Here is a 16,360-nt window from a genome sequence, read left to right as displayed (position 1 = left end):
TCTTCTAAAAGAAGCTGAAATCTGAGTAGCAGGAGGGTGTTAGCAACTAAAAAGAACTCTTCCCTGCTTAGAGTTTAGGAAGGTGTGTGATATATTATTTACAAATAATATAAGAACACTAGCTGTTACAGTAATTGAATTTATCACCTTAAAAGCAGAAGCCTCTCTAAATATAGTACTTCTCTTGGTATTGGGGACGTATGCAATGAAGAAAGGACAGGAAAGCAAAATCTCTGCTCACTTGGCCAGACCTGAAGCAAAAAAAAAAAAAGAAAAGCGGGGGGAGGGTGATAATGAACAAGAGTATTAGCTGGGTGCTTACTTGAGGACCATCTCTCTCCTCTATTCTAAACGATTTATTTTGAAATTAGGACTGTATGGTATGAAAAGAATTCCATTTCTCTCCTTTCTTAAAAGCAAGGGTTTGGCTAAACCGAATTATCTTGAAGGGGACTCCCATTTTACCCAAAATGAAAATGGCTTCTTTTCCATAATGGAGAAGAAACTTCCAATAATCATAAGGTTAGCTTTAGATCCAATAGCTCTTCTAAGGGCCGAATCTTTATCTGTCCTGCCCCAGACAGCTCTTAATTGGTCACAGGCCTGGAGAGACGTTTTGGGGCAGTGAGTGTCCAGGCCTTTGGGCTGTTTACCCCTGCTGGGAGGCTGAACTCTTTGGGGGACTCTGTGAAGGAAATGAGTAGGGCAAAGCTGGTGTGATCAAGAATCAGGATAAAACGGGATAAGAACAAATTCTTCTGGGGTGGAGGAGGAGAGATGTGAAAAAGAAGCAAGAGCAGAGGGACGAAGCTAAGAGAAAGCCAAGGGGGAGAGGTAAGCGCGGGATTGGATGGAAACGTCAGAAATTTTCCAATTCACCATCTGGCCACTTGCCCGCTGGGCGCCGAGGTGCTGGTGGACCAGTTTTTCAGCTCAGGGGGTGGTGCGCTCCGGGTCCAGGCGGTAAGCGACACCACCCTGCCTCCCAGGCGTTGGTGGCCGCTGACTCAGAGCTTTGCTCCCGCGCCCGCTCCGCCCGTCTTCTTGCCCCGCCCCCGGAAGGAGGGGCCTCATTCTGGTCTCCGCCCCAGTCTCTGGGGCGGGCCGGAGCCCGAGGAAGAGGAAGGGGACGAGGACAACGAGCGACGGGGCGGAGGAGGAGGAGGAGGAGGGGGAGGAAGAGGAGGCCGACCAACAAGATGGCTCCTGCTGCAGGAGCAGCCTCAGCAGCAGGTGGGAGGCCGGAGGCGGCGCTGGCGGTGGCAGCGGCGGCCTTGGTCCGGCGGCCTGGGACAGAGTCAGAGTCGACGGTGGCATTGGCGGCGGCGGTGGCTGCCGCGGCGGTGGCGACGGCCGCGGGGACTCGGAGCTGAGAGGAGCTGCTGCTCGGACCAGCGCGGTGAGCGAGCGGCAGGCGGCGGCGGCGGCAGCGGCAGCGGCAGCGGCGTGGGGAGCCGGGCGGCTGCGGCCAGGCCTCCGTCGGGAACAATAGGCAGCCGCGGCGGGGCAGGGGCTGTCCTCGGCCGCCCTCGGCTCCTCGGCCGTAGCGTCCGCCCGCCCGGCCTCAGGCCCCGCCGGCGGCCGAGGGGCTTGTCAGTGCCCGGCGTCCTTTAGGCCTCGGGCCTCCGCGTGCCGCCTGGAGGGCCTGCCGGGGTGGGTAGGCCGTGGGGAGGTGCAGACGCCGCCCTGGTCGAGGGGAGGGCGAGGGAGGCTTCGGCCAGAGGGAGGGGGCCACAGGGCTGCCCAGCCCCGCTGTTCGTCCGAGGACCTTGGCGGGAGCAGAGTGCGCTCGGGAAATGCTTTTTGTACCCCCAGTCTGTGGGGGTGGGGGAAGTGAGGGCGTCTGTAAACAGGCGCCGCCTGCACCTCAAGGCTGCTCCCTCCCCCTCCCCCTTAAGCACTCCCGTTCCTCGGCCAAGTGGGTTTTACGATGTCTCTTTCCCTGGAGCTACTGCAGATCGAGCCCGATAGTCTTTTTTTCTTCCTGGCGGCGCTAGGGAGGTTATGTTTGCAGGTGTTTTTCAAAAAAATTTAAGTGCAGCAACACCAACAATTCTGCCTGGCAAAATGTGATTATCAAGGGATGGAGAGAGATAGAGGGCTGAAGGATGTTCCTCTTTAAACATTTCTAGGCATCAGTTCTCTCTAAACATCAGTTTTGCCCACGTCCCAGTGAGAGTGGAACTAGGGCTCTTTTGGAACAGTAGATAATGTAACTCTTGACATCCCAGAATAGTCCCTGAAACTGGAAACAAAGCCGCTTGCTGGCAACGCGAAGACAAATTGTAATGTTTGAATAGAACTTTTTTCTTCAGAGGAACCGTTGTGAATTATTAATGTGCCGCATAAGAAACAATGTTAACTAGCATAAAATGGACCTAATGAAGCATTTTTTTCAGGAGACAGAAGAGCTTCGTCTCCAGACTAGAACTTCTTGTCCTTTTTTATAATTTTCAAAAACTAGGAACAACTGTTCTGTATTGAATGTTTAGGCTGAAAAAGAGACAGCTCCTCATTATAGTTGCTCTGCATAGTTATTTCTGAAACTTCAACAGTTAACTATTTCTCCTAAACTTAATTTCTCAAGATATCTGCCATGTACCTTTCCAAGTGAAGGGGGAAATTATCCAAGTTATTTCTATGTCCGTTTCTATACGTATGGAGAATTTATATTAAAATTGTTTGGATGTCTCCAAAAGACTGCTTTCCACTGTTTAATATTAAATTGCGTGGTCCATCTAGTTTAAAAGGACCTGTGCTGGGCAGAGAAAATGCCAGTTAATATCTTTCACCCATTTTTAAGGTGAATTTCTAATTAGAATTGTGTGTATCTGTTGTAATTCAGCATTTTAAGGTTATATGAAGTTTAATGAGAGGCACTGGGCCTTGGTTCTTCCACAGAAGTTGACAGTAAGTAGACTAGAAATTGAATAAACGTGGAGGTTGGACTGTTTTATTGTTGCTTAGGATTGAAGTATAATGGATGAATATGAATGACTTTCATTTTAAGCCTAGTATAAATAATGTGGATGTTTTGACTTTTTAGGTAGTGGGGAAAGAACAACTTTCACATGGCTTCTACTGATGTGAATTTTCTGGGAATAAATTTCAAAAGGGACTTTTTTTTAAGTGTTCAAAGTCGTGATTTAATCAATGATTTTTTTTTGCTGAATTTTGTTAGTTGGTACAGAATGCAAGTAAACTATCTCATAATGATACTTAATCTGTGACTCTAAACCTATTAGAATAATTGTAGTAACATATGAATTTGTAAATTGTAAGTGGTCAGTGTGCTTTGTTGTGAAAACAAATCTTACGTTGTGTCAAGGACTAATTTGCCTCATCATTTTCCTAAAAACAAAGATTTTTTTTTTTTTTTTTGCGTTACGCGGGCCTCTCACTGTTGTGGCCTCTCCCCTTGCAGAGCGCAGGCTCCGGATGCACAGGCTCAGCGGCCATGGCTCACGGGCCTAGCCGCTCCACGGCATGTGGGATCCTCCCGGACCGGGGCACGAACCCGTGTCCCCTGTATCGGCAGGCGGACTCTCAACCACTGCGCCACCAGGGAAGCCCCCCAAAACAAAGATTTTTAAGTGTTAAGGTTTTGTGTTTGAAATTAGATGCTGACCCAGCAGTCATTGAGTCTGGGTCCCAATTTATGCTTGATATTGAATTCTGTTTTTATTTGTGTCAGACTGTTTTAAGATGTGATCCCTCAATTGTTATGTCTTCAATATCAGTGTTTATTCCAAATATGTCAGTTCAGATTTTCTCAGGTAATATCTAAGAATTTCCTTCCAAGAAGTTTTGGGACCATAGCTTAAAAATTGGATTTGTATTTTCTCGGTAATATTAAAAGTTAATATATGTTTGTTTCGTTTGGAGAAATTTGAAAGGGTTTTTTTTGTACATAAAAAGTTTAAAATAACAATTTTTCAAAGCACATTTGTTAAATGAGTAAATGAGTAAAAATATTCTCATTTATTCGTCCTAATTAGTCTGTAATATAGGAAGAATCTGAGGCTTAGGAGAAGCTAAGTAGCTATAACTAGCAAAAAGGCCGCTTAATTAATAGGCAAAAAAGCTTACTCAAACCGAAGTCTTGTGACACAGATTAGACGCTTTACTATTGCTACTGCTGCCATATGTCCCAAGGTTAAACTTTGAAGCATCTCCTGTATTGACGGATTCCTTTTTTTTTTTAAACCATGAACTGTGTTCTGTAATACTGTGCTTGCCTTCAGCTCTAATATCTTTTCTATTATCATTATTTGTGCACTGCCAAATTATTCACTTATAAGTTTGAGAACGTATTTACTCGTGTGAATTAACAAAAGAAGCACTTATATTTGCTTTTAGCAGATCTGAATGCCGTAAATATAGAAACTCATACGGTTTACATAGGACAGATTTGTGGTATTGCTGTAATTGTTTCATGGCTTTAATCTGTTATATAAGCAGTTAACTAAGTTGTACCTTTGAAATAAATACTTACGAAAGTTTTATTTTTTTATTTTATTTTTAAAATAAATTTATTTATTTATTTTTGGCTGCGTTTGGTCTTCATTGCTGCACGCAGCCTTTCTCTAGTTGCGGCGAGCGGGGGCTACTCTTCGTTGCAGTGCGTGGGCTTCTCATTGCAGTGGCTTCTCTTGTTGTGGAGCATGGGCTCCAGTAGTTGTGGCATGCGGGCTCAGTAGTTGTGGCTCGCAAGCTCTAGAGCACAGGCTCAGTAGTTGTGGCGCATGGGCTTAGTTGCTCCACGACATGTGGGATCTTCCTGGACCAGGGCTCAAACCCCGCGTCCCCTACATTGGCAAGCAGATTTTTAACCACTGTGCCACCAGGGAAGTCCCTTAGGGAAGTTTTAAAATGACTTTAGTAACATTCGGTAGTGTTAAAGTCAGGTCAGCTAACATTTGGAATTCTTCATTTATAATTTTTTAAAGCCATAGACCATTTAGAATTATGCAGTATTTTTTATCTCCAGATATTAGAGCTTGAAATGGAGTTTGGTGGAGTCTAATCAGTCCACTCTTACATATATCTTGCCAATGGTTGGCACCCACTAAAGTGAAGAATAAACTGATAAGTGATCCTTGTTTGGTGGACACTTCTGAGCAGGATGTTCCTTGGCAGGGTATACTGACCTGGTTTAGCTTTGGCTATGTCCATGCTCAGGAGTTGAGGTATTCTTTGGGATTGGATTCAAGTGGATTTAAATTCTCAGACTGACCTGCATCAGAACAGTCACAGATTTCAAAATCAGCCTGTTCATTAGGATCATCTTTAATCCTGGAGTCTAGACTGGATTTGGACTAGCCTTGGAGGTTATAGCATAATATTAATTTTTTCAGCCATTTATATAAAGGAATTTTTCTTACTCCAAAGTTTTTTAATGTTGATACTGTACATTTTCTCTTTTTTAAAATATTTATTTATTTATTTATTTTTATTTGGTTGCACCAGGTCTTAGTTGTGGCATGAGAACTCTTAGTTGCAGCATGCATGTGGGATCTAGTTCCCTGAGCAGGGATCGAACCCTGGCCCCCTGCATTGGGAGCATGGAGTCTTAACCACTGCACCACCAGGGAAGTCCCGATTCTATACATTTTCAAGTGTGAAGTATACTTAATCTGAAGTGATGTTGCGCTACATCCCCAAGACAATTAGCTTTAGCATATTTATTTATATCCATTATTGGTCAGATTTGTGTCTGTTTACTTCTTATATTCTTATTTATTCTTTATGTAATGTTAGACATTTCTTATCAGTTCACAATATTTTCTTGATTGAGGTTTGAGAAAAGAATTCTAATAAAAAATTTGAGTTCATCTTACATGCACAGTTGAACTGACTCAAATTATGTTCTGCCCTAGAGGAATAAATGTTTTAAGGTTCATTCATATTTATTTGAGATTGTTTATAAATGTATGTTTGATGTTTATCAAGCATTTCAGCACTGATATCAGTACACACCCATTACTGTGCATTTAGGGTAATAATTTAGTTTTTTTTCCTAAATATCTAAATATTTTTTTTCTAAATATCTCCAAGATCTAAATAGCATTTGAATGCGGTAGCAATGTTTTTGAAGAACAGTTCTACAGTGGTCTATATATCTTAACATAAATTTTTTTTTAAATGGAGGTTTAAATCGCATAACAAAATGACAACATACGTTTAAGGTTCTTCCATGTCTCTTGTGACTTGATAGCTCATTTCTTTTTATTGCTAAATAGTACTCTGTTGTATGGATAAATTTAAGTTTTAATTAATTAAAATCAAAATTTTAAATTCCTCAGTTGTATAAGCCACATTTCAGGGGCTCAATAGCCACATGTGGCTACTGGCTACCATATTGGAAAATGCAGATATAGCACATTGCCGTCATCTCAGGAAGTTCTATTGAAGAATGCTGATATAAACCAAAGTCCGGTTCTCCATTTATATTCACTCTCACAGAGAACTTACCATTTGCATGGCTTCAATTTGTCCTAAGCCTACCTTTTCAATGTTTTTGCTTGTGCTGCCAGCAATCCTAAACTTGACATAATTTAAAATCCTTTACTCTCCCCAAAGAATCAGCCTTTCCAGATGCTGTCTATTATAATATGGTTTCTTATCAGGGCATCATCTTTTACTCCACTCTTCTTGTCCCTAAAATCTGGAGTCATCTTTTTCTTTCTTATTTTTTCTCTAAACCTTTTGAATATTTATCAGAGATAAACAGGTCTCAGAGCTAATAACTGGCAGAGTTGAGATTAGAATCTAGAACTCCTTTTTCTAGTTCTCTCTTGGGATCTCCACTAGTTGGGGTTGCTTTTACAATTAATTTTAAAGTTGCGGTCACTTTTGAAGAGATTATTGGGGACTGTTTGATTATGTACTATGTAATTTAAAATACTATAAATCAAAACTATAGAGGCTATAGCTATAGATTTAATAAATACTAATGTACTCATTCTTTAAAAAATTAGAACTTGAAATGAAGAAGTTTATCTTATTTCTTATCTTAAATAAGAAAATTATCTTTCTCTATAATTCAGTTATTATGGAAAAATATTTTTTCTTCTGTGTGTGACCCACTTTACATAATAAAAATTAATTACCTGTACTAATATGAATTGCCTGGTAAGGGTGAATAGAATTTAACTGAACATTGTTGCCATCCAAAATTCTCTATTGGTACTGATTTACATTTGTACTCTATTCAAATACTTTGTAAAATCCAATTTGGTTACCACATGAACTTGTACCTTCTTGGGCTTCTCACTGCTGTGGCCTCTCCCGTTGCGGAGCACAGGCTCAGCGGCCATGGCTTAGGGGCCTAGCCGCTCCGCGGCACGTGGGATCTTCGCGGACCGGGGCACGAACCCGTGTCCCCTGCATCGGCAGGCGGACTCTCAACCACTGCGCCACTAGGGAAGCCCTCTTGTACCTTCTTAAACATTATTTAAATTATCATGTTAAAGTTTCCAGAGTTCTTTTGCCTTTTTTGGGGGGTAAGCTTTACCTCTACTTTTGCTGAAAATAGCTATACTGTGTAAGGTCTTCATTTGATCTTCTCTGTATACTGGTTATGCGTGCTCAAAAGTTCATTTTTGTGGAGACATTCTGTTAAAGAGTAGTAGTCTTCCATGTTTAAGTACTGTATTTAAAAAAAAAAAAAAAGCCTGAATTTTAAACTTCATTTTGAAATGCTTTCCCTATAATTACTGCTCTTAAAACCCATGTTTTATATGTCAGCTTTTACATTAATTACTGTTTTGATTAAAACTGTCACTCTTTGCTCAAATCTGTCCTCTCTTTAAATTAAAAACTTTTATAAAACATAAGGCTCTCCATATATTTAGAAAAGTTGAGTTATGAGTTATCTGAGTCAATTTTTTCAGAAATGTCATTTTATTATGTAGGTTTGCAGTTGACAAAATCTGCTCATAAGGGCACAAAATATATTTTCTTTCTACTGCGTTAGAAAAAATGAGGGCAGGAGAGAGAGAGGGTTTTTTGAAATAAGAAAATCCTTAGAAAAGAAAATGTAATATTTAAAACTCTTTAAAAGCATGTAAGAGTAACTTAGAATATCACAAAGCTTAGAACAGATAATGTCATGAAAGCATCTTTGAATATTGAAGTTGTAGTACCTATTCCCGTAGTGATTGACGTGCAGTATTTAATTCATTGTTCTCAGAGTGTTAAAACTTTAAGCGTCTTAAGTGTATCATGACAAAATGGTGAGGGGCAGAGAGGAAAGAATGGGTGGGGAGCAAAATCCTGTCAATAGAATCTCCATTTTTGAGAGAGATTTCAGGTTCACTTGTTGATTTTTTTTTTTTTTAAGTATTCTTTTTCGTTTTTAAAAGACTTGGTTGGTTGGTTGGTTGATTTGTTTGTTTTAGAGCAGTCTTAGGTTACAGTAAAATTGAGAAGAAGGTACAAAAATTTACCGCATACTCAGCTGCCTCCACACATGCATAGCCACCCTTATCAACATCCACTGCCAGAGTGGTACGTTAATTACAATTGATAAACGTACATTGATGCTTAAAGTCCATAGTTTATATTAGGGTTCACTCTCGGTGTTATACATTCTTTGGATTTGCACAAATGTGTAATGACAGGTATCCATTATTATAGTACCATACAGAATATTTTCATTGGTTTAAAAATCCTCTTTGCTCTGCGTATTCATCCTTCCTCACCCCAGCTTCTAGCATCCACTGATCTTTTTATTGTTTCCATAGTTTTGCCTTTTCCAAAGTGTCCTATAGTTGGAATCATACAATATGCATTTAAGTTTCTTCCATGTCTTTTTGTGACTTGATAGCTCATTTCTTTTTTAGTGCTGAATAATATTCCATTGTCTGGTTGTACCACAGTTGTACCACTGGTGGACATCTTGGTTGGTTGCTTCCAAGTTTTACAATTATGAATAAAGCTGCTATAAATATCCATGTGCAGGTTTTTGTGTAGATACAAGTTTTCAGCTCCTTTGAGTAAATATCAAGGAGAGTGATTGCTGGATCGTATGGTAAGAGTATGTTTAGTTTTGTAAGACAATGTCAAACTATTTTTCAAAGTGGTTGCCCAATTTTGCATTCCTATCTGCAATGAATGAGAGTTCCTGTTGGCGCCACATCTTGGTCAACATTTGGTGTTGTCCGTGTTCCAAATTTTGGCCATTCTAATCGTGTGTAGTGGTATCACATTGTTTTAATTTGCATGTCCCTGATAACATGATGTAGAGCATCTTTTTATATGTTTATGTGGAATATATAATATTGTATAGTTGGACTCATGCAATATGTAGCCTTTTCAGATTAGTTTCTTTATCCTTATCTTTTTAATCTGTCACTTCACTTCTAGCTTTACCTCACTTATAGGTAGTTTTAAGAATGTGGTTAATTTTGGAGGCATACTATCTTCTAAAGATTAAGTACCAGCATTAAAAAAATTGAACTCATCTTGTGATGATAGATTCAGCTCTCTTACCTTTTATATGAATTGTCCAACACTATCTTTAGAAATATGAAACTTGCCACAATCAAGTAGTGATATTTTTCAGTCATTTAACAATTGTTGAGCAAATATATGCCATACAACAGCATACAACAGTATGGACTTCCTCTTATAGAGTTTAGAATGTATTGGGAACATCAGAGGGGCAACCTAATATACACTGGGCTATAAAAAGATTTCTTGAAAGAGCTTCCTGAGTTGAATGCGACTTAAAGGATGAATAGGGGTTTAACATCCCAGATTTAGGGGAATACATGAGCCAAACAAGACCTAGAGTGAAAAAGAATATGTTGTATACAGAGAAACCTTCATACTTTTGTTGCTAGAGTATAAAACATGAGGCAGATGGTGATGAAAAATAAAGCTGGAGAAGTAGGTGGGGGCCACATCCCAGGAATCTTGTATGGCATGTTCAAGCACTTGGGATTGATTCTGCTAAGGCAACATCTAAGAGGTTTTTTAAATTTTTATTTATTTATTTATTTATTTACTTACTTACTTACTTACTTACAGCTGCGTTGGATCTTCATTGCCACACACGGGCTTTCTCTAGTTGTGGCAAGCACGGGCTACTCTGTTGCGGTGCATAGGCCTCTCATTGCGGTGGCTTCTCCTGTTGCGGAGCACGGGCTCTAGGTGTGTGGGCTTCAGTAGTTGTGGCACGTGAGCTCAGTGGTTGTGGCTTGCAGACTCTAGAGTGCAGCCTCAGTAGTTTAGTGCACGGGCTTAGTTGCTCCACGGCATTTGGGATCTTCCCAGACCAGGGCTCGAACCTGTGTCCCCTGCATTGGCAGGTGGATTCTTAACCACTGCACCACCAGGGAAGTCCCTAAGAGTCTTTGTTGATGTTGTTTGTTTTTTAACTTCAGATACAAAGTACATGCACTAAAGGGCAAAAATCATAGTGGTAGATCTCGATTACTTTTTACATATATACACTTGTGTAACCACCACCCAGATCAAGATATGCAGTGTTTCTAACACCCAAGAATTCTTTCTACTCTTTCCCAGACAGTACACTCTCTACTGCCTCCCAACTTTCCTAAGAGTTAATTCTGACTTCTAGCACTGTAGTCTATTTTGCCTCTTCTTAAATGAAATCATGCATCATGTCTTCTTTATGCTTCCTCTATAAATTAAATTCTACAGTAGGTGCTATTTTCTATCTGGCTTTGTTCATTGTAATATTTGTGAAATGTGTCCATGTTATATGTAACAGTGGATCAATTGTTTTATTTTTATCATTGCTGTATAGTATTCCATTGTATGAACTTATCACAGTTTATCCATTTTGTTGATGGACATTTGGGTTGTTTACAGTTTATTTTTGGCTTTTTATGAATAAAGCTGTTATGAACATTACTGCATATGATTTTTGGTGGACATACTTAGTCATTCCTCTCATATAAATACCTAGCAGTGCAATTTGTGGGTCATTAGTAGACTTTGGTTTAGCCTAAGGAGATACTCCCAGTTTTCCAAAGTGAATGTACCAATTCACACTGCTGTCAGCATTGTATGAGAATTTCGTATGCTCATATCATCTTTCATACTTGGTATGGTCAGTAAAATTTTTTTTAGCCATTCTGGTAGGCATGTAGTAGATTCCCATTGTCATCGTAATTTAAATTTCCCTTGTGAGTAATGACATCTTATGACTCTTAAATAAACATATTATACACTTATTGGCCATTTTGATACCCTCTTTTGCGAAAGAGGATCTTTCAAGTCTATTGTCCTTTTTTAAAAAATTTATTTATTTTATTTTAATTTTATTTTTGGCTGCGTTGGGTCTTCGTTGCTGTGTGCAGGCTTTCTCTAGTTGCAGTGGGTAGAGGCTACTCTTCCTTGTGGTATGCGGGCTTCTCATCGTGGTGGCTCCTCTTGTTGTGGAGCACGAGCTCTAGGCACGTGGACTTCAGTAGTTGTGGCGCATGGGCTCAGTAGTTGTGACTTATGGGCTTAGTTGCTCCATGGCATGTGGGATCTTTCCGGACCAGGGCTCGAACTCATGTCCCCTGCATCGGCAGGTGGATTCTTAACCACTGCGCCACCAGAGAAGCCCTATTGTCCTTTTTTTTTATTGAGTTTTTTGTCATAGAAGAAAACCATAAGCAAATGACCAGCAGCTGTGAGGACTGTGGATGAAGGCAAGAACAAAGCTAGAGACAGAGATCAGTTAAAAGGTTACTGTGTCATCCAGGTGAGAGAGACTGTATGCTGTATGAGAGCAGGGACTTTGTTTCATTCAGGGCTACATCTTTAGATCCTAAGACACTGTCTGGCACATGGTAGGTGTTCAGTAAGTAATTTTTGAATGAATGAACACAAACTTCAATCAGGGAAGTAGAGATGGAAAGGAAGATATAGATTTAAGAGATAATAGAAAATTTTAATAGAAGTAGATAAGGACAGAATCTAGGATGATTACCAGATTACCAGGTGTGTACATTGAGTGTCAAGTTGTATAGTGATGTAACTAAAGAAACGAAGGCTACAGAAGGAATTACAAGTTTAAAAAAATAGGGACAAGTTAATTACCATGTGACCTTGCACATATTACCTGAAGTTTGTGCTCAGTTTCTTCAACTCTAAAATTAAGATATAATGATATATAATATCTAATAATAGGGTCATTGTGAGGACTGAGATAATGCATGCAAAATTTAGAATAGTGCCTGGCATATAAAATATACTCAAAAAAGATTAGAGATAGAAACAGTCGAAAATCCCTGTCTTCATGGAGCTTACATTTTAGTAGTGGTGGGTCCACACTGTAACAAAATAACTAAAATAAAGCATATTGGATGGTGAGAAGTATTGTGGAGAAAAATTAATCAGGAAAGAGATGGGAAGCACAGATTGTGGTGGTAGTGTGATTAGGGTTGAGAGATCAATTTTAAATAAGGTGATCAAGTAAGGCCTTCCCTAAGGGAATTCACATAGTAATATGTGTAGGGAAATGGGAAAAAGGTTCAGGGTTAGGAGAAGAGAGGGACAAATTGTTCATAATTTAAGATAAGAAAGCAGGGCTCCCTATTTTACCAAAGAATAGAGTGTAATAATAGTAGATTTATTTGTTTATTGTGCAAACCCACAGCAGTTAGGCTTGTCCCATTCTTTTATCCTCTCTTCCCTGTAATACACTACATAAACCTAAGGACGAATTTATACCCTAAAAGATCTTCATTACATATGTTGGAGGAAGTGTTTTATGTTTAATTCTGACATAGTCACAACAAATCAGTGGGTTCTCTAGCAGTAGCTGCTACTTGGGAACAGCAAAATATCTTCTTACAATTTATATAACTGTTTCAAACCACTTGATATGTGTAAATGACATACATTATAACTATAGGCTTCTGTGTTTGGACTCCATGTAGCAATTCGTTCATTCTTTTAAAATCAAAATGAAATATTGTCTGGGATGACAGTCTAGAAATAGTTCTAAAATGGAAAATGAATCTATCCTTTTTTTTCTCTTTAAGCATTATTTTTCAAGTATGCGCAATTGAAAATCATTGGAAATAGTTGGAATTCTTTCAGGCATATTCCATAAAAATAAACAGTGATAAAAAAATGTCCTTAAGCCTTGGCCAGTAGATTATGGGGACAGTTTAATAATACTAACATTATTGTTATTTTACTATTATTAAATATGTTAGATTATATCTTTAACACAAAAATTCCCTAGGTCATAGTATACACTACATATCACCCAACCATTGCAAAAGAAGTATGCTGCATATGCAGCTTGCCTATTCTGAATAATCTGCATGTTTTCTCTTTGCTGTCCAGTTCTAGAATCAGTCAGAGCCCTATGGTATCTACCAAGTGCCACAAGGAAGTCTAGGACACAAGCTCCCTCAGAAAAAAAAACAGAAACAAGTAAAAGTAAAGCAGTAGGGGCTATTAGTGTGACACATGTGCTGCTTTGTTTTCTTGAGTAAAGAGGGAATTCTTTGTTCCCAGTTTTTGTTATTGATACTTGTTTTTTTTCTTCCAGTTCAGCACCAGAAATCTGCTACATTCCAAATCCAAATGTCATCACTACTCCAAAATGGAGTTCATGAAGGGTAGCTTTCTAACTGTGGTAGATTTAACTGGAGTGTTTTGTAACAGCTTAGTAATGTAAATGTAGAACAATCTAACAAATATGTTGAGTGAAAGAAGCCAAAATACAAAACACATACTGATGATTCATTACATAGAATTTTAAAACAGGTAAAAGTAATCTATAGCATTAGAAGTTAGGATAGTAGTGGCCTTTGAGGAAGAAAAAAGAGATAATGATTGGGAGGGATGGTGAGGGGGCTTTCCGGGGTGCTGGTAATGTTCTGTATCTTGGGTATACAAGTACGCTCACTTTGCTTACTATGTTTATTGAGCTGAACACTCTTGATCTGTATACTTTTTAGGTGTGTATGTTATATTTCAATACATTAAGTATCTTAAAATATTTATAAGATTAAGATTAATTTTGTGTTTTAGTCCCCTGATTATTTCTCAGTGAAATATTCTGATAAAGTATTCTTTGTGATTCTCTTCAAAAGAAATAATAGAAGTTGCTGTAACCTGGTTTAAAAAAAAAAAAAACCTAGTAGGCTTAAATAGTTCCAGTATTCCTGTACTAAATCCACTTAATTTAAAACTAATCATGCTCAGATTAAACCTAAAACAGGCACCATTTAGTTTAATTTAGACATATTTATTTATGGTTGACTAATAACAATTATTAAGAAGTATAAAAAATTACAGGTGCTGGGACTTTCCTGGTGGTGCAGTGGTTAAGAATCCGCCCTCCAATGCAGGGGACACGGATTCAAGCCCTGGCCTGGGAAGATCCCACATGCCGCAGAGCAACTAAGCCCATGTGCCACAACTACTGAGCCCGCATGCTGCAACTACTGAAGCCTACGTCCCTAGGGCCTGTGCTCCGCAACAAGAGAAGCCACCGCAATGAGAAGCCCGCGCACCGCAACTAGAGAAAGCCCGTGGGCAGCAATGAAGACCCAATGCAGCCAAAAATAAATAAATAAATTTATTTTAAAAAATTACAGCTGCTGGGCTTCCCTGGTGGCGCAGTGGTTGAGAGTCTGCCTGCCGATGTAGGGGACACGGGTTCGTGCCCTGGTCCGGGAGGATCCCACATGCCGCGGAGTGTCTGGGCCCGTGAGCCATGGCCGCTCAGCCTGCACATCTGGAGCCTGTGCTCCGCAGCGGGAGAGGCCACAACAGTGAGGCCCGTGTACCGCAAAAAAAAAAAAAAAAAAAAATTACAGCTGCTGAAAGTTGGAAGACAGTGGGAAAAGTACAGGATTTGGAGTTGGACAAGTGTATGTTCAAATTATGACTAGATCACTAAATTATCCAAGTAACTGTTTTCAGTTTTCTTTCCTTCCTTCATTGATAAAGTAGAGGAGATATTTCAGAAGATTGTTGGAGGATTAAATGAGATGATTTGTAAGTGCTTAGCACTCAAATCCCACTCCCCCCTCCCACAGTTTTGGGATAGAGGGGGAAAGATTTGAGGAGTATATAAAGAAGTTGTAGGTAGGTGTAAACAATTATAACTTGCTGAAGATGACTAAGGTGATGCTGGTAAGGAAGGTTAAGTCTTTATATTGTAACCAGTAAAGACTAACAACTTGGGAGTACTTGAATCACTTTCAATATTAAGAGTTAATAGTGCTGCCCTGGCATGTTGACATGGAGGACTGTTATCCAGATGACAATTTATATTCGGTTAGAATGTAATACGAAGTTCAGATAGATTTAAATTGAGCCTAAGTAGTACGTTTGTTTGTTTGTTTTTTGCGGTACACAGGCCTCTCACTGTTGTGGCCTCTCCTGTTGCGGAGCACAGGCTCCGGACGCGCAGGCTCAGCGGCCATGGCTCACGGGCCCAGCCGCTCAGTGGCATGTGGGATCCTCCCAGACCGGGGCACGAACCTGTGTCCCGTGCATCCGCAGGAGGACTCTCAACCACTGCGCCACCAGGGAAGCCCAGTAGTACGTATTTTTAAGTCTAAAGGATTTGTTATCCATGCTGTGCTTTGAAAATGTTACCGTTTTGGTACACTTGAATGCTCTTCCTTGTAGTTACTTAGAATTTATGCTGCAAGAATAAGGAGCTAAATTTAGGCATGTTGTGTTTGTGAAGGTACTTAAATATATTAGTAACTTTTAGGCCTTAAAAAAAGAGGATAGATTCATTCTATGAAAAATTTGTAATTCAACTGAGGGAACCTTTCACATTCCAGTGTCAGTATTACATTCAGTATTACTCTTTTCTCAAAAGGCTATGATGAAATTTATAAATGTAAAATTGTGTCTTGATTATATAAACAATCAGATATCTATTATTGAGTAACAAACCACCCCAAAACTTAGTGGCTTAAAACAACAACTATTTTATTTGCTTACAATTCTGAGTTAGTGCGTGGGACTAAGTTAGCCACAGGTGGTTCTGCTGCTGGTCTCCACGGAGGTCACTCATGCAGCTTCAGTCATCTGGCAGCTAAAATTGGGGCTGATTGTTCTAGGGGTCTGAGCTGGGACAATTTTTCTCTGTTCTGTTGGTCTCAGCTCAGGTCTAGCTCAAGCCTTCTCACATAGTGGCACCATGTTCCAAGAGTGGAAGTTGCAAGGTTTCTTGAGGCCTATGCTGTGGAGCTCTCCAAACATCACTAATGCTATATTCAACTACAGTATTCAAAATAAGTCAAGGCCACCCAGATTCAAAGCGTGGGGGAAAAGATTCTATCTCTTGATAGAAAGAGCAGCAAAGTCAAATTACAAAGGGGCATAGCTACAGGGATGGGAGGAATTGTGGCCA

At 39.8% G+C, this 16,360-nt stretch overlaps 1 protein-coding gene across 4 annotated transcripts in view; it reads left to right on the top strand.

Moving 5' to 3' along the window:
- The first annotated feature begins 1,145 nt into the window (after positions 1 to 1,145).
- Positions 1,146 to 16,360, top strand: part of RC3H1 (ring finger and CCCH-type domains 1) — an 89,925-nt gene continuing 74,710 nt past the window's right edge. The window contains exon 1 of one of the 4 annotated variants that reach the window (XM_081226476.1): positions 1,146 to 1,233. The gene's annotated coding sequence lies outside the window, so the exon portion shown is untranslated. Of the gene's footprint in view, positions 1,400 to 16,360 lie in introns of all 4 variants that reach the window. The other 3 variants (XM_081226477.1, XM_081226475.1, XM_081226478.1) reach the window with 3 other exon arrangements.

Source organism: Mesoplodon bidens, assembly GCF_964165515.1.
Source record: "Mesoplodon bidens genome assembly, chromosome: 2".
Lineage (NCBI taxonomy): Eukaryota > Metazoa > Chordata > Mammalia > Artiodactyla > Ziphiidae > Mesoplodon > Mesoplodon bidens.
Note: the sequence above shows the minus strand (reverse complement) of the source record. Positions and strands in the feature narration are given on the sequence as shown.